Below are 26,203 nucleotides of genomic sequence, written 5' to 3'. Positions count from 1 at the left end.
GGACTTACGCCCCGCGCCACCGTGACAGCCAATAAGAATAGGTAGCTCTGTGCAACTTGTCTCTTAGTTCAGGGTGACGTCTTTGCTTATGAGTAGCAGCGCCACCTGGTGGCCGCTGCTGGAAGTGCAGGAATATAATGATCGTTTTTTCTTCACATTGCCCGAGTCCTCACAGCCTACACTATGAGTACATTCTTTCATATGTACACTACACTGTATATCCCCACACTATAGGCACATTCTATACACCTATATATCCCCACACTATGGGTACATTTTATACACCTGTATATCCCCACACTATGGGCACATTCTATGTACACTGTATATCCCCACACTAAGGGCACATACTATACACCTGTATATCCCCACAATATGAGCACAATATTTGTACACTGTATACTCCCACACTATAGGCACATTCTATACACCTGTATAACCCCATGGGCACATTCTATGTACACTGTATATCCCCACACTACAGGAAAATCATATACACCTGTATAACCCCACACTATGGGCACATTCTATGTACACTGTATATCCCCACACTATGAGCACATTCTATCATATGTAATCTACACTGTATATCCCCACACTATAAGCACATCCTATACACCTGTATATCCCCACACTATGGGCACCTCCTATACACACTGTATATCCCCACACTATGGGCAAATTATATACACCTGTATATCCCCACACTATGAGCACATTCTATGCACGCTGTATAACCCCACACTATGGGTACATCTTATACATCTGTATAACCCCACACCATTGGCACATTCTATACACCTGTATATCCCCACACTATGGGCACATTCTATACACACTGCATATCCCCACACTATGGGGCAGTAAAATAAAGTCATAAATAATATAAAATAATAACACATTAAAAAAAAACAAAAAAAACCCTTTACTAATGTCCTACTGAGCACAGGGGGTAAAACAATAAAATAACTTCACATTGCCCCGAGTCATCACAGCCTTACACTATGAGCACATTCTATCATATGTACACACACTACACTGTATATCCCCACACTATAGGCACATTCTATATTCTGTATATCCCCATACTATGGGTACATTCTATGTACGCTGTATATCCACACACTATGGGCACATTCTAGGTACACTGAATATCCCCACACTGTGGGCACATCCTATACACACTGTATATCCCCACACTATGGGCATATTCTATACACCTGTATATCCCCACACTATGAGCACAATATATGTAAACTGTATATCCCCACACTATGGGCAAATTCTATACACCTGTATATCCCCACACTATGAGCACAATATATGTACACTGTATATCCCCACACTATGAGCACAATATATGTACACCTGTATATCCCCACACTATGGGCACATTCTATGCACGCTGTATAACCCCACACTATGGGTACATCTTATACATCTGTATAACCCCACACCATTGGCACATTCTATACACCTGTATAACCCCATGGACACATTCTATGTACACTGTATATACCCACACTACGGGAACATCCTGTACACCTGTATAACCCCACACTATGTGTACATTCGATGTACACTGTATATCCCCACACTATGGGCACATGCTATACACCTGTATATCCCCACACTATGGGCACATCCTATACACACTGTATATCCCCACAGTATAAGCACATCCTATACACACTGTGGGCCTGATTCAGAGCCGGACGCTCTGACCAGAGCGCTCGCTCTGAATCAGGGCCCTTCTACCTCATCTTGGAGCGGCCTCATGGACGCTCACATAGCTGTGGATTACCACCCACAGCTATAGCGAGCGTCCATGATGATGGTCGCGATGGTCAAGACCATCGCAACCATCGGGCTTGCGACGAGACCCTGCGGTAGGGTCTCGCTGCCGCAAGCCCTGGAGTGATTTTGGCTCTATCAGAGCCAAAATCACTCCCACTGACATCACTACTGATGTCAGTGGGGCCGGACTCAGACGGTAGGCGTTCCCATGGGAACGCCTCCATCTGGCAGCCACGCCCACCAAAGGGGGCGTGCTGTCAGTCACCATCGACAGCACTCCCCCTTTGGTGCGAGACCCGGAGCAACGGATTCCCCGTCGCTATGCGGTTCTCGCGCAAGCGCACAACGGAGCTCCCTCCGTCGTGCGCATGCGCATTAGGGCACCATCGACCCGCTTGCGAGCGTCCTGCGCTCGCGAGCGGGTCTGAATTAGGCCCTGTATACCCCCACACTATGGGCACATTCTATACACCTATATATCCCACGCTATGGGCACATCTTATACACCTGTATATCCCCACACCACACTATAGGTACATCCTATACACACTGTATATCCCCACACTAAGGGCACATTCTATACACACTGTATATCCCCACACTATGGGGCAGTAAAATAGAGTCATAAATAATATAAAATAATAACACATTAAAAAAAAAAACCCGAAAAAACCCTTTCCTAATGTCCTACTGAGCACAGGGGGTAAAACAATAAAATAACTAAAATGAACATGAATAATGTAAATAAATACTTAATGTTCATTATACTATCAAAAGAATCCCCCTCCCAACCACGGCTTTTCTGCGCCCTAAACCTTCCACGACCCTAGAGCCTCTTGACAGTACCAATACGGTACAGGGAGGGGGCGGTTCTCGAACGCGTGAACGCGGCCATCTCAGGCGGGGACTTACGCCCCGCGCCACCGTGACAGCCAATAAGAATAGGTAGCTCTGTGCAACTTGTCTCTTAGTTCAGGGTGACGTCTTTGCTTATGAGTAGCAGCGCCACCTGGTGGCCGCTGCTGGAAGTGCAGGAATATAATGATCGTTTTTTCTTCACATTGCCCGAGTCCTCACAGCCTACACTATGAGTACATTCTTTCATATGTACACTACACTGTATATCCCCACACTATAGGCACATTCTATACACCTATATATCCCCACACTATGGGTACATTTTATACACCTGTATATCCCCACACTATGGGCACATTCTATGTACACTGTATATCCCCACACTAAGGGCACATACTATACACCTGTATATCCCCACAATATGAGCACAATATTTGTACACTGTATACTCCCACACTATAGGCACATTCTATACACCTGTATAACCCCATGGGCACATTCTATGTACACTGTATATCCCCACACTACAGGAAAATCATATACACCTGTATAACCCCACACTATGGGCACATTCTATGTACACTGTATATCCCCACACTATGAGCACATTCTATCATATGTAATCTACACTGTATATCCCCACACTATAAGCACATCCTATACACCTGTATATCCCCACACTATGGGCACCTCCTATACACACTGTATATCCCCACACTATGGGCAAATTATATACACCTGTATATCCCCACACTATGAGCACATTCTATGCACGCTGTATAACCCCACACTATGGGTACATCTTATACATCTGTATAACCCCACACCATTGGCACATTCTATACACCTGTATATCCCCACACTATGGGCACATTCTATACACACTGCATATCCCCACACTATGGGGCAGTAAAATAAAGTCATAAATAATATAAAATAATAACACATTAAAAAAAAACAAAAAAAACCCTTTACTAATGTCCTACTGAGCACAGGGGGTAAAACAATAAAATAACTTCACATTGCCCCGAGTCATCACAGCCTTACACTATGAGCACATTCTATCATATGTACACACACTACACTGTATATCCCCACACTATAGGCACATTCTATATTCTGTATATCCCCATACTATGGGTACATTCTATGTACGCTGTATATCCACACACTATGGGCACATTCTAGGTACACTGAATATCCCCACACTGTGGGCACATCCTATACACACTGTATATCCCCACACTATGGGCATATTCTATACACCTGTATATCCCCACACTATGAGCACAATATATGTAAACTGTATATCCCCACACTATGGGCAAATTCTATACACCTGTATATCCCCACACTATGAGCACAATATATGTACACTGTATATCCCCACACTATGAGCACAATATATGTACACCTGTATATCCCCACACTATGGGCACATTCTATGCACGCTGTATAACCCCACACTATGGGTACATCTTATACATCTGTATAACCCCACACCATTGGCACATTCTATACACCTGTATAACCCCATGGACACATTCTATGTACACTGTATATACCCACACTACGGGAACATCCTGTACACCTGTATAACCCCACACTATGTGTACATTCGATGTACACTGTATATCCCCACACTATGGGCACATGCTATACACCTGTATATCCCCACACTATGGGCACATCCTATACACACTGTATATCCCCACAGTATAAGCACATCCTATACACACTGTGGGCCTGATTCAGAGCCGGACGCTCTGACCAGAGCGCTCGCTCTGAATCAGGGCCCTTCTACCTCATCTTGGAGCGGCCTCATGGACGCTCACATAGCTGTGGATTACCACCCACAGCTATAGCGAGCGTCCATGATGATGGTCGCGATGGTCAAGACCATCGCAACCATCGGGCTTGCGACGAGACCCTGCGGTAGGGTCTCGCTGCCGCAAGCCCTGGAGTGATTTTGGCTCTATCAGAGCCAAAATCACTCCCACTGACATCACTACTGATGTCAGTGGGGCCGGACTCAGACGGTAGGCGTTCCCATGGGAACGCCTCCATCTGGCAGCCACGCACACCAAAGGGGGCGTGCTGTCAGTCACCATCGACAGCACTCCCCCTTTGGTGCGAGACCCGGAGCAACGGATTCCCCGTCGCTATGCGGTTCTCGCGCAAGCGCACAACGGAGCTCCCTCCGTCGTGCGCATGCGCATTAGGGCACCATCGACCCGCTTGCGAGCGTCCTGCGCTCGCGAGCGGGTCTGAATTAGGCCCTGTATACCCCCACACTATGGGCACATTCTATACACCTATATATCCCACGCTATGGGCACATCTTATACACCTGTATATCCCCACACCACACTATAGGTACATCCTATACACACTGTATATCCCCACACTAAGGGCACATTCTATACACACTGTATATCCCCACACTATGGGGCAGTAAAATAGAGTCATAAATAATATAAAATAATAACACATTAAAAAAAAAAAACCGAAAAAACCCTTTCCTAATGTCCTACTGAGCACAGGGGGTAAAACAATAAAATAACTAAAATGAACATGAATAATGTAAATAAATACTTAATGTTCATTATACTATCAAAAGAATCCCCCTCCCAACCACGGCTTTTCTGCGCCCTAAACCTTCCACGACCCTAGAGCCTCTTGACAGTACCAATACGGTACAGGGAGGGGGCGGTTCTCGAACGCGTGAACGCGGCCATCTCAGGCGGGGACTTACGCCCCGCGCCACCGTGACAGCCAATAAGAATAGGTAGCTCTGTGCAACTTGTCTCTTAGTTCAGGGTGACGTCTTTGCTTATGAGTAGCAGCGCCACCTGGTGGCCGCTGCTGGAAGTGCAGGAATATAATGATCGTTTTTTCTTCACATTGCCCGAGTCCTCACAGCCTACACTATGAGTACATTCTTTCATATGTACACTACACTGTATATCCCCACACTATAGGCACATTCTATACACCTATATATCCCCACACTATGGGTACATTTTATACACCTGTATATCCCCACACTATGGGCACATTCTATGTACACTGTATATCCCCACACTAAGGGCACATACTATACACCTGTATATCCCCACAATATGAGCACAATATTTGTACACTGTATACTCCCACACTATAGGCACATTCTATACACCTGTATAACCCCATGGGCACATTCTATGTACACTGTATATCCCCACACTACAGGAAAATCATATACACCTGTATAACCCCACACTATGGGCACATTCTATGTACACTGTATATCCCCACACTATGAGCACATTCTATCATATGTAATCTACACTGTATATCCCCACACTATAAGCACATCCTATACACCTGTATATCCCCACACTATGGGCACCTCCTATACACACTGTATATCCCCACACTATGGGCAAATTATATACACCTGTATATCCCCACACTATGAGCACATTCTATGCACGCTGTATAACCCCACACTATGGGTACATCTTATACATCTGTATAACCCCACACCATTGGCACATTCTATACACCTGTATATCCCCACACTATGGGCACATTCTATACACACTGCATATCCCCACACTATGGGGCAGTAAAATAAAGTCATAAATAATATAAAATAATAACACATTAAAAAAAAACAAAAAAAACCCTTTACTAATGTCCTACTGAGCACAGGGGGTAAAACAATAAAATAACTTCACATTGCCCCGAGTCATCACAGCCTTACACTATGAGCACATTCTATCATATGTACACACACTACACTGTATATCCCCACACTATAGGCACATTCTATATTCTGTATATCCCCATACTATGGGTACATTCTATGTACGCTGTATATCCCCACACTATGGGCACATTCTAGGTACACTGAATATCCCCACACTGTGGGCACATCCTATACACACTGTATATCCCCACACTATGGGCATATTCTATACACCTGTATATCCCCACACTATGAGCACAATATATGTAAACTGTATATCCCCACACTATGGGCAAATTCTATACACCTGTATATCCCCACACTATGAGCACAATATATGTACACTGTATATCCCCACACTATGAGCACAATATATGTACACCTGTATATCCCCACACTATGGGCACATTCTATGCACGCTGTATAACCCCACACTATGGGTACATCTTATACATCTGTATAACCCCACACCATTGGCACATTCTATACACCTGTATAACCCCATGGACACATTCTATGTACACTGTATATACCCACACTACGGGAACATCCTGTACACCTGTATAACCCCACACTATGTGTACATTCGATGTACACTGTATATCCCCACACTATGGGCACATGCTATACACCTGTATATCCCCACACTATGGGCACATCCTATACACACTGTATATCCCCACAGTATAAGCACATCCTATACACACTGTGGGCCTGATTCAGAGCCGGACGCTCTGACCAGAGCGCTCGCTCTGAATCAGGGCCCTTCTACCTCATCTTGGAGCGGCCTCATGGACGCTCACATAGCTGTGGATTACCACCCACAGCTATAGCGAGCGTCCATGATGATGGTCGCGATGGTCAAGACCATCGCAACCATCGGGCTTGCGACGAGACCCTGCGGTAGGGTCTCGCTGCCGCAAGCCCTGGAGTGATTTTGGCTCTATCAGAGCCAAAATCACTCCCACTGACATCACTACTGATGTCAGTGGGGCCGGACTCAGACGGTAGGCGTTCCCATGGGAACGCCTCCATCTGGCAGCCACGCCCACCAAAGGGGGCGTGCTGTCAGTCACCATCGACAGCACTCCCCCTTTGGTGCGAGACCCGGAGCAACGGATTCCCCGTCGCTATGCGGTTCTCGCGCAAGCGCACAACGGAGCTCCCTCCGTCGTGCGCATGCGCATTAGGGCACCATCGACCCGCTTGCGAGCGTCCTGCGCTCGCGAGCGGGTCTGAATTAGGCCCTGTATACCCCCACACTATGGGCACATTCTATACACCTATATATCCCACGCTATGGGCACATCTTATACACCTGTATATCCCCACACCACACTATAGGTACATCCTATACACACTGTATATCCCCACACTAAGGACACATTCTATACACACTGTATATCCCCACACTATGGGGCAGTAAAATAGAGTCATAAATAATATAAAATAATAACACATTAAAAAAAAAAACCCGAAAAAACCCTTTCCTAATGTCCTACTGAGCACAGGGGGTAAAACAATAAAATAACTAAAATGAACATGAATAATGTAAATAAATACTTAATGTTCATTATACTATCAAAAGAATCCCCCTCCCAACCACGGCTTTTCTGCGCCCTAAACCTTCCACGACCCTAGAGCCTCTTGACAGTACCAATACGGTACAGGGAGGGGGCGGTTCTCGAACGCGTGAACGCGGCCATCTCAGGCGGGGACTTACGCCCCGCGCCACCGTGACAGCCAATAAGAATAGGTAGCTCTGTGCAACTTGTCTCTTAGTTCAGGGTGACGTCTTTGCTTATGAGTAGCAGCGCCACCTGGTGGCCGCTGCTGGAAGTGCAGGAATATAATGATCGTTTTTTCTTCACATTGCCCGAGTCCTCACAGCCTACACTATGAGTACATTCTTTCATATGTACACTACACTGTATATCCCCACACTATAGGCACATTCTATACACCTATATATCCCCACACTATGGGTACATTTTATACACCTGTATATCCCCACACTATGGGCACATTCTATGTACACTGTATATCCCCACACTAAGGGCACATACTATACACCTGTATATCCCCACAATATGAGCACAATATTTGTACACTGTATACTCCCACACTATAGGCACATTCTATACACCTGTATAACCCCATGGGCACATTCTATGTACACTGTATATCCCCACACTACAGGAAAATCATATACACCTGTATAACCCCACACTATGGGCACATTCTATGTACACTGTATATCCCCACACTATGAGCACATTCTATCATATGTAATCTACACTGTATATCCCCACACTATAAGCACATCCTATACACCTGTATATCCCCACACTATGGGCACCTCCTATACACACTGTATATCCCCACACTATGGGCAAATTATATACACCTGTATATCCCCACACTATGAGCACATTCTATGCACGCTGTATAACCCCACACTATGGGTACATCTTATACATCTGTATAACCCCACACCATTGGCACATTCTATACACCTGTATATCCCCACACTATGGGCACATTCTATACACACTGCATATCCCCACACTATGGGGCAGTAAAATAAAGTCATAAATAATATAAAATAATAACACATTAAAAAAAAACAAAAAAAACCCTTTACTAATGTCCTACTGAGCACAGGGGGTAAAACAATAAAATAACTTCACATTGCCCCGAGTCATCACAGCCTTACACTATGAGCACATTCTATCATATGTACACACACTACACTGTATATCCCCACACTATAGGCACATTCTATATTCTGTATATCCCCATACTATGGGTACATTCTATGTACGCTGTATATCCCCACACTATGGGCACATTCTAGGTACACTGAATATCCCCACACTGTGGGCACATCCTATACACACTGTATATCCCCACACTATGGGCATATTCTATACACCTGTATATCCCCACACTATGAGCACAATATATGTAAACTGTATATCCCCACACTATGGGCAAATTCTATACACCTGTATATCCCCACACTATGAGCACAATATATGTACACTGTATATCCCCACACTATGAGCACAATATATGTACACCTGTATATCCCCACACTATGGGCACATTCTATGCACGCTGTATAACCCCACACTATGGGTACATCTTATACATCTGTATAACCCCACACCATTGGCACATTCTATACACCTGTATAACCCCATGGACACATTCTATGTACACTGTATATACCCACACTACGGGAACATCCTGTACACCTGTATAACCCCACACTATGTGTACATTCGATGTACACTGTATATCCCCACACTATGGGCACATGCTATACACCTGTATATCCCCACACTATGGGCACATCCTATACACACTGTATATCCCCACAGTATAAGCACATCCTATACACACTGTGGGCCTGATTCAGAGCCGGACGCTCTGACCAGAGCGCTCGCTCTGAATCAGGGCCCTTCTACCTCATCTTGGAGCGGCCTCATGGACGCTCACATAGCTGTGGATTACCACCCACAGCTATAGCGAGCGTCCATGATGATGGTCGCGATGGTCAAGACCATCGCAACCATCGGGCTTGCGACGAGACCCTGCGGTAGGGTCTCGCTGCCGCAAGCCCTGGAGTGATTTTGGCTCTATCAGAGCCAAAATCACTCCCACTGACATCACTACTGATGTCAGTTGGGCCGGACTCAGACGGTAGGCGTTCCCATGGGAACGCCTCCATCTGGCAGCCACGCACACCAAAGGGGGCGTGCTGTCAGTCACCATCGACAGCACTCCCCCTTTGGTGCGAGACCCGGAGCAACGGATTCCCCGTCGCTATGCGGTTCTCGCGCAAGCGCACAACGGAGCTCCCTCCGTCGTGCGCATGCGCATTAGGGCACCATCGACCCGCTTGCGAGCGTCCTGCGCTCGCGAGCGGGTCTGAATTAGGCCCTGTATACCCCCACACTATGGGCACATTCTATACACCTATATATCCCACGCTATGGGCACATCTTATACACCTGTATATCCCCACACCACACTATAGGTACATCCTATACACACTGTATATCCCCACACTAAGGGCACATTCTATACACACTGCATATCCCCACACTATGGGGCAGTAAAATAGAGTCATAAATAATATAAAATAATAACACATTAAAAAAAAAAACCAGAAAAAACCCTTTCCTAATGTCCTACTGAGCACAGGGGGTAAAACAATAAAATAACTAAAATGAACATGAATAATGTAAATAAATACTTAATGTTCATTATACTATCAAAAGAATCCCCCTCCCAACCACGGCTTTTCTGCGCCCTAAACCTTCCACGACCCTAGAGCCTCTTGACAGTACCAATACGGTACAGGGAGGGGGCGGTTCTCGAACGCGTGAACGCGGCCATCTCAGGCGGGGACTTACGCCCCGCGCCACCGTGACAGCCAATAAGAATAGGTAGCTCTGTGCAACTTGTCTCTTAGTTCAGGGTGACGTCTTTGCTTATGAGTAGCAGCGCCACCTGGTGGCCGCTGCTGGAAGTGCAGGAATATAATGATCGTTTTTTCTTCACATTGCCCGAGTCCTCACAGCCTACACTATGAGTACATTCTTTCATATGTACACTACACTGTATATCCCCACACTATAGGCACATTCTATACACCTATATATCCCCACACTATGGGTACATTTTATACACCTGTATATCCCCACACTATGGGCACATTCTATGTACACTGTATATCCCCACACTAAGGGCACATACTATACACCTGTATATCCCCACAATATGAGCACAATATTTGTACACTGTATACTCCCACACTATAGGCACATTCTATACACCTGTATAACCCCATGGGCACATTCTATGTACACTGTATATCCCCACACTACAGGAAAATCATATACACCTGTATAACCCCACACTATGGGCACATTCTATGTACACTGTATATCCCCACACTATGAGCACATTCTATCATATGTAATCTACACTGTATATCCCCACACTATAAGCACATCCTATACACCTGTATATCCCCACACTATGGGCACCTCCTATACACACTGTATATCCCCACACTATGGGCAAATTATATACACCTGTATATCCCCACACTATGAGCACATTCTATGCACGCTGTATAACCCCACACTATGGGTACATCTTATACATCTGTATAACCCCACACCATTGGCACATTCTATACACCTGTATATCCCCACACTATGGGCACATTCTATACACACTGCATATCCCCACACTATGGGGCAGTAAAATAAAGTCATAAATAATATAAAATAATAACACATTAAAAAAAAACAAAAAAAACCCTTTACTAATGTCCTACTGAGCACAGGGGGTAAAACAATAAAATAACTTCACATTGCCCCGAGTCATCACAGCCTTACACTATGAGCACATTCTATCATATGTACACACACTACACTGTATATCCCCACACTATAGGCACATTCTATATTCTGTATATCCCCATACTATGGGTACATTCTATGTACGCTGTATATCCACACACTATGGGCACATTCTAGGTACACTGAATATCCCCACACTGTGGGCACATCCTATACACACTGTATATCCCCACACTATGGGCATATTCTATACACCTGTATATCCCCACACTATGAGCACAATATATGTAAACTGTATATCCCCACACTATGGGCAAATTCTATACACCTGTATATCCCCACACTATGAGCACAATATATGTACACTGTATATCCCCACACTATGAGCACAATATATGTACACCTGTATATCCCCACACTATGGGCACATTCTATGCACGCTGTATAACCCCACACTATGGGTACATCTTATACATCTGTATAACCCCACACCATTGGCACATTCTATACACCTGTATAACCCCATGGACACATTCTATGTACACTGTATATACCCACACTACGGGAACATCCTGTACACCTGTATAACCCCACACTATGTGTACATTCGATGTACACTGTATATCCCCACACTATGGGCACATGCTATACACCTGTATATCCCCACACTATGGGCACATCCTATACACACTGTATATCCCCACAGTATAAGCACATCCTATACACACTGTGGGCCTGATTCAGAGCCGGACGCTCTGACCAGAGCGCTCGCTCTGAATCAGGGCCCTTCTACCTCATCTTGGAGCGGCCTCATGGACGCTCACATAGCTGTGGATTACCACCCACAGCTATAGCGAGCGTCCATGATGATGGTCGCGATGGTCAAGACCATCGCAACCATCGGGCTTGCGACGAGACCCTGCGGTAGGGTCTCGCTGCCGCAAGCCCTGGAGTGATTTTGGCTCTATCAGAGCCAAAATCACTCCCACTGACATCACTACTGATGTCAGTGGGGCCGGACTCAGACGGTAGGCGTTCCCATGGGAACGCCTCCATCTGGCAGCCACGCACACCAAAGGGGGCGTGCTGTCAGTCACCATCGACAGCACTCCCCCTTTGGTGCGAGACCCGGAGCAACGGATTCCCCGTCGCTATGCGGTTCTCGCGCAAGCGCACAACGGAGCTCCCTCCGTCGTGCGCATGCGCATTAGGGCACCATCGACCCGCTTGCGAGCGTCCTGCGCTCGCGAGCGGGTCTGAATTAGGCCCTGTATACCCCCACACTATGGGCACATTCTATACACCTATATATCCCACGCTATGGGCACATCTTATACACCTGTATATCCCCACACCACACTATAGGTACATCCTATACACACTGTATATCCCCACACTAAGGGCACATTCTATACACACTGTATATCCCCACACTATGGGGCAGTAAAATAGAGTCATAAATAATATAAAATAATAACACATTAAAAAAAAAAAACCGAAAAAACCCTTTCCTAATGTCCTACTGAGCACAGGGGGTAAAACAATAAAATAACTAAAATGAACATGAATAATGTAAATAAATACTTAATGTTCATTATACTATCAAAAGAATCCCCCTCCCAACCACGGCTTTTCTGCGCCCTAAACCTTCCACGACCCTAGAGCCTCTTGACAGTACCAATACGGTACAGGGAGGGGGCGGTTCTCGAACGCGTGAACGCGGCCATCTCAGGCGGGGACTTACGCCCCGCGCCACCGTGACAGCCAATAAGAATAGGTAGCTCTGTGCAACTTGTCTCTTAGTTCAGGGTGACGTCTTTGCTTATGAGTAGCAGCGCCACCTGGTGGCCGCTGCTGGAAGTGCAGGAATATAATGATCGTTTTTTCTTCACATTGCCCGAGTCCTCACAGCCTACACTATGAGTACATTCTTTCATATGTACACTACACTGTATATCCCCACACTATAGGCACATTCTATACACCTATATATCCCCACACTATGGGTACATTTTATACACCTGTATATCCCCACACTATGGGCACATTCTATGTACACTGTATATCCCCACACTAAGGGCACATACTATACACCTGTATATCCCCACAATATGAGCACAATATTTGTACACTGTATACTCCCACACTATAGGCACATTCTATACACCTGTATAACCCCATGGGCACATTCTATGTACACTGTATATCCCCACACTACAGGAAAATCATATACACCTGTATAACCCCACACTATGGGCACATTCTATGTACACTGTATATCCCCACACTATGAGCACATTCTATCATATGTAATCTACACTGTATATCCCCACACTATAAGCACATCCTATACACCTGTATATCCCCACACTATGGGCACCTCCTATACACACTGTATATCCCCACACTATGGGCAAATTATATACACCTGTATATCCCCACACTATGAGCACATTCTATGCACGCTGTATAACCCCACACTATGGGTACATCTTATACATCTGTATAACCCCACACCATTGGCACATTCTATACACCTGTATATCCCCACACTATGGGCACATTCTATACACACTGCATATCCCCACACTATGGGGCAGTAAAATAAAGTCATAAATAATATAAAATAATAACACATTAAAAAAAAACAAAAAAAACCCTTTACTAATGTCCTACTGAGCACAGGGGGTAAAACAATAAAATAACTTCACATTGCCCCGAGTCATCACAGCCTTACACTATGAGCACATTCTATCATATGTACACACACTACACTGTATATCCCCACACTATAGGCACATTCTATATTCTGTATATCCCCATACTATGGGTACATTCTATGTACGCTGTATATCCCCACACTATGGGCACATTCTAGGTACACTGAATATCCCCACACTGTGGGCACATCCTATACACACTGTATATCCCCACACTATGGGCATATTCTATACACCTGTATATCCCCACACTATGAGCACAATATATGTAAACTGTATATCCCCACACTATGGGCAAATTCTATACACCTGTATATCCCCACACTATGAGCACAATATATGTACACTGTATATCCCCACACTATGAGCACAATATATGTACACCTGTATATCCCCACACTATGGGCACATTCTATGCACGCTGTATAACCCCACACTATGGGTACATCTTATACATCTGTATAACCCCACACCATTGGCACATTCTATACACCTGTATAACCCCATGGACACATTCTATGTACACTGTATATACCCACACTACGGGAACATCCTGTACACCTGTATAACCCCACACTATGTGTACATTCGATGTACACTGTATATCCCCACACTATGGGCACATGCTATACACCTGTATATCCCCACACTATGGGCACATCCTATACACACTGTATATCCCCACAGTATAAGCACATCCTATACACACTGTGGGCCTGATTCAGAGCCGGACGCTCTGACCAGAGCGCTCGCTCTGAATCAGGGCCCTTCTACCTCATCTTGGAGCGGCCTCATGGACGCTCACATAGCTGTGGATTACCACCCACAGCTATAGCGAGCGTCCATGATGATGGTCGCGATGGTCAAGACCATCGCAACCATCGGGCTTGCGACGAGACCCTGCGGTAGGGTCTCGCTGCCGCAAGCCCTGGAGTGATTTTGGCTCTATCAGAGCCAAAATCACTCCCACTGACATCACTACTGATGTCAGTGGGGCCGGACTCAGACGGTAGGCGTTCCCATGGGAACGCCTCCATCTGGCAGCCACGCACACCAAAGGGGGCGTGCTGTCAGTCACCATCGACAGCACTCCCCCTTTGGTGCGAGACCCGGAGCAACGGATTCCCCGTCGCTATGCGGTTCTCGCGCAAGCGCACAACGGAGCTCCCTCCGTCGTGCGCATGCGCATTAGGGCACCATCGACCCGCTTGCGAGCGTCCTGCGCTCGCGAGCGGGTCTGAATTAGGCCCTGTATACCCCCACACTATGGGCACATTCTATACACCTATATATCCCACGCTATGGGCACATCTTATACACCTGTATATCCCCACACCACACTATAGGTACATCCTATACACACTGTATATCCCCACACTAAGGACACATTCTATACACACTGTATATCCCCACACTATGGGGCAGTAAAATAGAGTCATAAATAATATAAAATAATAACACATTAAAAAAAAAAACCCGAAAAAACCCTTTCCTAATGTCCTACTGAGCACAGGGGGTAAAACAATAAAATAACTAAAATGAACATGAATAATGTAAATAAATACTTAATGTTCATTATACTATCAAAAGAATCCCCCTCCCAACCACGGCTTTTCTGCGCCCTAAACCTTCCACGACCCTAGAGCCTCTTGACAGTACCAATACGGTACAGGGAGGGGGCGGTTCTCGAACGCGTGAACGCGGCCATCTCAGGCGGGGACTTACGCCCCGCGCCACCGTGACAGCCAATAAGAATAGGTAGCTCTGTGCAACTTGTCTCTTAGTTCAGGGTGACGTCTTTGCTTATGAGTAGCAGCGCCACCTGGTGGCCGCTGCTGGAAGTGCAGGAATATAATGATCGTTTTTTCTTCACATTGCCCGAGTCCTCACAGCCTACACTATGAGTACATTCTTTCATATGTACACTACACTGTATATCCCCACACTATAGGCACATTCTATACACCTATATATCCCCACACTATGGGTACATTTTATACACCTGTATATCCCCACACTATGGGCACATTCTATGTACACTGTATATCCCCACACTAAGGGCACATACTATACACCTGTATATCCCCACAATATGAGCACAATATTTGTACACTGTATACTCCCACACTATAGGCACATTCTATACACCTGTATAACCCCATGGGCACATTCTATGTACACTGTATATCCCCACACTACAGGAAAATCATATACACCTGTATAACCCCACACTATGGGCACATTCTATGTACACTGTATATCCCCACACTATGAGCACATTCTATCATATGTAATCTACACTGTATATCCCCACACTATAAGCACATCCTATACACCTGTATATCCCCACACTATGGGCACCTCCTATACACACTGTATATCCCCACACTATGGGCAAATTATATACACCTGTATATCCCCACACTATGAGCACATTCTATGCACGCTGTATAACCCCACACTATGGGTACATCTTATACATCTGTATAACCCCACACCATTGGCACATTCTATACACCTGTATATCCCCACACTATGGGCACATTCTATACACACTGCATATCCCCACACTATGGGGCAGTAAAATAAAGTCATAAATAATATAAAATAATAACACATTAAAAAAAAACAAAAAAAACCCTTTACTAATGTCCTACTGAGCACAGGGGGTAAAACAATAAAATAACTTCACATTGCCCCGAGTCATCACAGCCTTACACTATGAGCACATTCTATCATATGTACACACACTACACTGTATATCCCCACACTATAGGCACATTCTATATTCTGTATATCCCCATACTATGGGTACATTCTATGTACGCTGTATATCCCCACACTATGGGCACATTCTAGGTACACTGAATATCCCCACACTGTGGGCACATCCTATACACACTGTATATCCCCACACTATGGGCATATTCTATACACCTGTATATCCCCACACTATGAGCACAATATATGTAAACTGTATATCCCCACACTATGGGCAAATTCTATACACCTGTATATCCCCACACTATGAGCACAATATATGTACACTGTATATCCCCACACTATGAGCACAATATATGTACACCTGTATATCCCCACACTATGGGCACATTCTATGCACGCTGTATAACCCCACACTATGGGTACATCTTATACATCTGTATAACCCCACACCATTGGCACATTCTATACACCTGTATAACCCCATGGACACATTCTATGTACACTGTATATACCCACACTACGGGAACATCCTGTACACCTGTATAACCCCACACTATGTGTACATTCGATGTACACTGTATATCCCCACACTATGGGCACATGCTATACACCTGTATATCCCCACACTATGGGCACATCCTATACACACTGTATATCCCCACAGTATAAGCACATCCTATACACACTGTGGGCCTGATTCAGAGCCGGACGCTCTGACCAGAGCGCTCGCTCTGAATCAGGGCCCTTCTACCTCATCTTGGAGCGGCCTCATGGACGCTCACATAGCTGTGGATTACCACCCACAGCTATAGCGAGCGTCCATGATGATGGTCGCGATGGTCAAGACCATCGCAACCATCGGGCTTGCGACGAGACCCTGCGGTAGGGTCTCGCTGCCGCAAGCCCTGGAGTGATTTTGGCTCTATCAGAGCCAAAATCACTCCCACTGACATCACTACTGATGTCAGTTGGGCCGGACTCAGACGGTAGGCGTTCCCATGGGAACGCCTCCATCTGGCAGCCACGCACACCAAAGGGGGCGTGCTGTCAGTCACCATCGACAGCACTCCCCCTTTGGTGCGAGACCCGGAGCAACGGATTCCCCGTCGCTATGCGGTTCTCGCGCAAGCGCACAACGGAGCTCCCTCCGTCGTGCGCATGCGCATTAGGGCACCATCGACCCGCTTGCGAGCGTCCTGCGCTCGCGAGCGGGTCTGAATTAGGCCCTGTATACCCCCACACTATGGGCACATTCTATACACCTATATATCCCACGCTATGGGCACATCTTATACACCTGTATATCCCCACACCACACTATAGGTACATCCTATACACACTGTATATCCCCACACTAAGGGCACATTCTATACACACTGTATATCCCCACACTATGGGGCAGTAAAATAGAGTCATAAATAATATAAAATAATAACACATTAAAAAAAAAAACCAGAAAAAACCCTTTCCTAATGTCCTACTGAGCACAGGGGGTAAAACAATAAAATAACTAAAATGAACATGAATAATGTAAATAAATACTTAATGTTCATTATACTATCAAAAGAATCCCCCTCCCAACCACGGCTTTTCTGCGCCCTAAACCTTCCACGACCCTAGAGCCTCTTGACAGTACCAATACGGTACAGGGAGGGGGCGGTTCTCGAACGCGTGAACGCGGCCATCTCAGGCGGGGACTTACGCCCCGCGCCACCGTGACAGCCAATAAGAATAGGTAGCTCTGTGCAACTTGTCTCTTAGTTCAGGGTGACGTCTTTGCTTATGAGTAGCAGCGCCACCTGGTGGCCGCTGCTGGAAGTGCAGGAATATAATGATCGTTTTTTCTTCACATTGCCCGAGTCCTCACAGCCTACACTATGAGTACATTCTTTCATATGTACACTACACTGTATATCCCCACACTATAGGCACATTCTATACACCTATATATCCCCACACTATGGGTACATTTTATACACCTGTATATCCCCACACTATGGGCACATTCTATGTACACTGTATATCCCCACACTAAGGGCACATACTATACACCTGTATATCCCCACAATATGAGCACAATATTTGTACACTGTATACTCCCACACTATAGGCACATTCTATACACCTGTATAACCCCATGGGCACATTCTATGTACACTGTATATCCGCACACTACAGGAAAATCATATACACCTGTATAACCCCACACTATGGGCACATTCTATGTACACTGTATATCCCCACACTATGAGCACATTCTATCATATGTAATCTACACTGTATATCCCCACACTATAAGCACATCCTATACACCTGTATATCCCCACACTATGGGCACCTCCTATACACACTGTATATCCCCACACTATGGGCAAATTATATACACCTGTATATCCCCACACTATGAGCACATTCTATGCACGCTGTATAACCCCACACTATGGGTACATCTTATACATCTGTATAACCCCACACCATTGGCACATTCTATACACCTGTATATCCCCACACTATGGGCACATTCTATACACACTGCATATCCCCACACTATGGGGCAGTAAAATAAAGTCATAAATAATATAAAATAATAACACATTAAAAAAAAACAAAAAAAACCCTTTACTAATGTCCTACTGAGCACAGGGGGTAAAACAATAAAATAACTTCACATTGCCCCGAGTCATCACAGCCTTACACTATGAGCACATTCTATCATATGTACACACACTACACTGTATATCCCCACACTATAGGCACATTCTATATTCTGTATATCCCCATACTATGGGTACATTCTATGTACGCTGTATATCCACACACTATGGGCACATTCTAGGTACACTGAATATCCCCACACTGTGGGCACATCCTATACACACTGTATATCCCCACACTATGGGCATATTCTATACACCTGTATATCCCCACACTATGAGCACAATATATGTAAACTGTATATCCCCACACTATGGGCAAATTCTATACACCTGTATATCCCCACACTATGAGCACAATATATGTACACTGTATATCCCCACACTATGAGCACAATATATGTACACCTGTATATCCCCACACTATGGGCACATTCTATGCACGCTGTATAACCCCACACTATGGGTACATCTTATACATCTGTATAACCCCACACCATTGGCACATTCTATACACCTGTATAACCCCATGGACACATTCTATGTACACTGTATATACCCACACTACGGGAACATCCTGTACACCTGTATAACCCCACACTATGTGTACATTCGATGTACACTGTATATCCCCACACTATGGGCACATGCTATACACCTGTATATCCCCACACTATGGGCACATCCTATACACACTGTATATCCCCACAGTATAAGCACATCCTATACACACTGTGGGCCTGATTCAGAGCCGGACGCTCTGACCAGAGCGCTCGCTCTGAATCAGGGCCCTTCTACCTCATCTTGGAGCGGCCTCATGGACGCTCACATAGCTGTGGATTACCACCCACAGCTATAGCGAGCGTCCATGATGATGGTCGCGATGGTCAAGACCATCGCAACCATCGGGCTTGCGACGAGACCCTGCGGTAGGGTCTCGCTGCCGCAAGCCCTGGAGTGATTTTGGCTCTATCAGAGCCAAAATCACTCCCACTGACATCACTACTGATGTCAGTGGGGCCGGACTCAGACGGTAGGCGTTCCCATGGGAACGCCTCCATCTGGCAGCCACGCACACCAAAGGGGGCGTGCTGTCAGTCACCATCGACAGCACTCCCCCTTTGGTGCGAGACCCGGAGCAACGGATTCCCCGTCGCTATGCGGTTCTCGCGCAAGCGCACAACGGAGCTCCCTCCGTCGTGCGCATGCGCATTAGGGCACCATCGACCCGCTTGCGAGCGTCCTGCGCTCGCGAGCGGGTCTGAATTAGGCCCTGTATACCCCCACACTATGGGCACATTCTATACACCTATATATCCCACGCTATGGGCACATCTTATACACCTGTATATCCCCACACCACACTATAGGTACATCCTATACACACTGTATATCCCCACACTAAGGGCACATTCTATACACACTGTATATCCCCACACTATGGGGCAGTAAAATAGAGTCATAAATAATATAAAATAATAACACATTAAAAAAAAAAAACCGAAAAAACCCTTTCCTAATGTCCTACTGAGCACAGGGGGTAAAACAATAAAATAACTAAAATGAACATGAATAATGTAAATAAATACTTAATGTTCATTATACTATCAAAAGAATCCCCCTCCCAACCACGGCTTTTCTGCGCCCTAAACCTTCCACGACCCTAGAGCCTCTTGACAGTACCAATACGGTACAGGGAGGGGGCGGTTCTCGAACGCGTGAACGCGGCCATCTCAGGCGGGGACTTACGCCCCGCGCCACCGTGACAGCCAATAAGAATAGGTAGCTCTGTGCAACTTGTCTCTTAGTTCAGGGTGACGTCTTTGCTTATGAGTAGCAGCGCCACCTGGTGGCCGCTGCTGGAAGTGCAGGAATATAATGATCGTTTTTTCTTCACATTGCCCGAGTCCTCACAGCCTACACTATGAGTACATTCTTTCATATGTACACTACACTGTATATCCCCACACTATAGGCACATTCTATACACCTATATATCCCCACACTATGGGTACATTTTATACACCTGTATATCCCCACACTATGGGCACATTCTATGTACACTGTATATCCCCACACTAAGGGCACATACTATACACCTGTATATCCCCACAATATGAGCACAATATTTGTACACTGTATACTCCCACACTATAGGCACATTCTATACACCTGTATAACCCCATGGGCACATTCTATGTACACTGTATATCCCCACACTACAGGAAAATCATATACACCTGTATAACCCCACACTATGGGCACATTCTATGTACACTGTATATCCCCACACTATGAGCACATTCTATCATATGTAATCTACACTGTATATCCCCACACTATAAGCACATCCTATACACCTGTATATCCCCACACTATGGGCACCTCCTATACACACTGTATATCCCCACACTATGGGCAAATTATATACACCTGTATATCCCCACACTATGAGCACATTCTATGCACGCTGTATAACCCCACACTATGGGTACATCTTATACATCTGTATAACCCCACACCATTGGCACATTCTATACACCTGTATATCCCCACACTATGGGCACATTCTATACACACTGCATATCCCCACACTATGGGGCAGTAAAATAAAGTCATAAATAATATAAAATAATAACACATTAAAAAAAAACAAAAAAAACCCTTTACTAATGTCCTACTGAGCACAGGGGGTAAAACAATAAAATAACTTCACATTGCCCCGAGTCATCACAGCCTTACACTATGAGCACATTCTATCATATGTACACACACTACACTGTATATCCCCACACTATAGGCACATTCTATATTCTGTATATCCCCATACTATGGGTACATTCTATGTACGCTGTATATCCCCACACTATGGGCACATTCTAGGTACACTGAATATCCCCACACTGTGGGCACATCCTATACACACTGTATATCCCCACACTATGGGCATATTCTATACACCTGTATATCCCCACACTATGAGCACAATATATGTAAACTGTATATCCCCACACTATGGGCAAATTCTATACACCTGTATATCCCCACACTATGAGCACAATATATGTACACTGTATATCCCCACACTATGAGCACAATATATGTACACCTGTATATCCCCACACTATGGGCACATTCTATGCACGCTGTATAACCCCACACTATGGGTACATCTTATACATCTGTATAACCCCACACCATTGGCACATTCTATACACCTGTATAACCCCATGGACACATTCTATGTACACTGTATATACCCACACTACGGGAACATCCTGTACACCTGTATAACCCCACACTATGTGTACATTCGATGTACACTGTATATCCCCACACTATGGGCACATGCTATACACCTGTATATCCCCACACTATGGGCACATCCTATACACACTGTATATCCCCACAGTATAAGCACATCCTATACACACTGTGGGCCTGATTCAGAGCCGGACGCTCTGACCAGAGCGCTCGCTCTGAATCAGGGCCCTTCTACCTCATCTTGGAGCGGCCTCATGGACGCTCACATAGCTGTGGATTACCACCCACAGCTATAGCGAGCGTCCATGATGATGGTCGCGATGGTCAAGACCATCGCAACCATCGGGCTTGCGACGAGACCCTGCGGTAGGGTCTCGCTGCCGCAAGCCCTGGAGTGATTTTGGCTCTATCAGAGCCAAAATCACTCCCACTGACATCACTAGTGATGTCAGTGGGGCCGGACTCAGACGGTAGGCGTTCCCATGGGAACGCCTCCATCTGGCAGCCACGCCCACCAAAGGGGGCGTGCTGTCAGTCACCATCGACAGCACTCCCCCTTTGGTGCGAGACCCGGAGCAACGGATTCCCCGTCGCTATGCGGTTCTCGCGCAAGCGCACAACGGAGCTCCCTCCGTCGTGCGCATGCGCATTAGGGCACCATCGACCCGCTTGCGAGCGTCCTGCGCTCGCGAGCGGGTCTGAATTAGGCCCTGTATACCCCCACACTATGGGCACATTCTATACACCTATATATCCCACGCTATGGGCACATCTTATACACCTGTATATCCCCACACCACACTATAGGTACATCCTATACACACTGTATATCCCCACACTAAGGACACATTCTATACACACTGTATATCCCCACACTATGGGGCAGTAAAATAGAGTCATAAATAATATAAAATAATAACACATTAAAAAAAAAAACCCGAAAAAACCCTTTCCTAATGTCCTACTGAGCACAGGGGGTAAAACAATAAAATAACTAAAATGAACATGAATAATGTAAATAAATACTTAATGTTCATTATACTATCAAAAGAATCCCCCTCCCAACCACGGCTTTTCTGCGCCCTAAACCTTCCACGACCCTAGAGCCTCTTGACAGTACCAATACGGTACAGGGAGGGGGCGGTTCTCGAACGCGTGAACGCGGCCATCTCAGGCGGGGACTTACGCCCCGCGCCACCGTGACAGCCAATAAGAATAGGTAGCTCTGTGCAACTTGTCTCTTAGTTCAGGGTGACGTCTTTGCTTATGAGTAGCAGCGCCACCTGGTGGCCGCTGCTGGAAGTGCAGGAATATAATGATCGTTTTTTCTTCACATTGCCCGAGTCCTCACAGCCTACACTATGAGTACATTCTTTCATATCTACACTACACTGTATATCCCCACACTATAGGCACATTCTATACACCTATATATCCCCACACTATGGGTACATTTTATACACCTGTATATCCCCACACTATGGGCACATTCTATGTACACTGTATATCCCCACACTAAGGGCACATACTATACACCTGTATATCCCCACAATATGAGCACAATATTTGTACACTGTATACTCCCACACTATAGGCACATTCTATACACCTGTATAACCCCATGGGCACATTCTATGTACACTGTATATCCCCACACTACAGGAAAATCATATACACCTGTATAACCCCACACTATGGGCACATTCTATGTACACTGTATATCCCCACACTATGAGCACATTCTATCATATGTAATCTACACTGTATATCCCCACACTATAAGCACATCCTATACACCTGTATATCCCCACACTATGGGCACCTCCTATACACACTGTATATCCCCACACTATGGGCAAATTATATACACCTGTATATCCCCACACTATGAGCACATTCTATGCACGCTGTATAACCCCACACTATGGGTACATCTTATACATCTGTATAACCCCACACCATTGGCACATTCTATACACCTGTATATCCCCACACTATGGGCACATTCTATACACACTGCATATCCCCACACTATGGGGCAGTAAAATAAAGTCATAAATAATATAAAATAATAACACATTAAAAAAAAACAAAAAAAACCCTTTACTAATGTCCTACTGAGCACAGGGGGTAAAACAATAAAATAACTTCACATTGCCCCGAGTCATCACAGCCTTACACTATGAGCACATTCTATCATATGTACACACACTACACTGTATATCCCCACACTATAGGCACATTCTATATTCTGTATATCCCCATACTATGGGTACATTCTATGTACGCTGTATATCCCCACACTATGGGCACATTCTAGGTACACTGAATATCCCCACACTGTGGGCACATCCTATACACACTGTATATCCCCACACTATGGGCATATTCTATACACCTGTATATCCCCACACTATGAGCACAATATATGTAAACTGTATATCCCCACACTATGGGCAAATTCTATACACCTGTATATCCCCACACTATGAGCACAATATATGTACACTGTATATCCCCACACTATGAGCACAATATATGTACACCTGTATATCCCCACACTATGGGCACATTCTATGCACGCTGTATAACCCCACACTATGGGTACATCTTATACATCTGTATAACCCCACACCATTGGCACATTCTATACACCTGTATAACCCCATGGACACATTCTATGTACACTGTATATACCCACACTACGGGAACATCCTGTACACCTGTATAACCCCACACTATGTGTACATTCGATGTACACTGTATATCCCCACACTATGGGCACATGCTATACACCTGTATATCCCCACACTATGGGCACATCCTATACACACTGTATATCCCCACAGTATAAGCACATCCTATACACACTGTGGGCCTGATTCAGAGCCGGACGCTCTGACCAGAGCGCTCGCTCTGAATCAGGGCCCTTCTACCTCATCTTGGAGCGGCCTCATGGACGCTCACATAGCTGTGGATTACCACCCACAGCTATAGCGAGCGTCCATGATGATGGTCGCGATGGTCAAGACCATCGCAACCATCGGGCTTGCGACGAGACCCTGCGGTAGG

The sequence above is a fragment of the Taudactylus pleione genome, unplaced genomic scaffold, assembly GCF_031769625.1.
Source record: "Taudactylus pleione unplaced genomic scaffold, aTauple2 ptg000571l, whole genome shotgun sequence".
In the NCBI taxonomy this organism is placed as follows: Eukaryota; Metazoa; Chordata; class Amphibia; order Anura; family Myobatrachidae; genus Taudactylus; species Taudactylus pleione.
The sequence above is the reverse complement of the archived record's forward strand: the minus strand, read 5'-3'. Positions refer to the sequence as shown.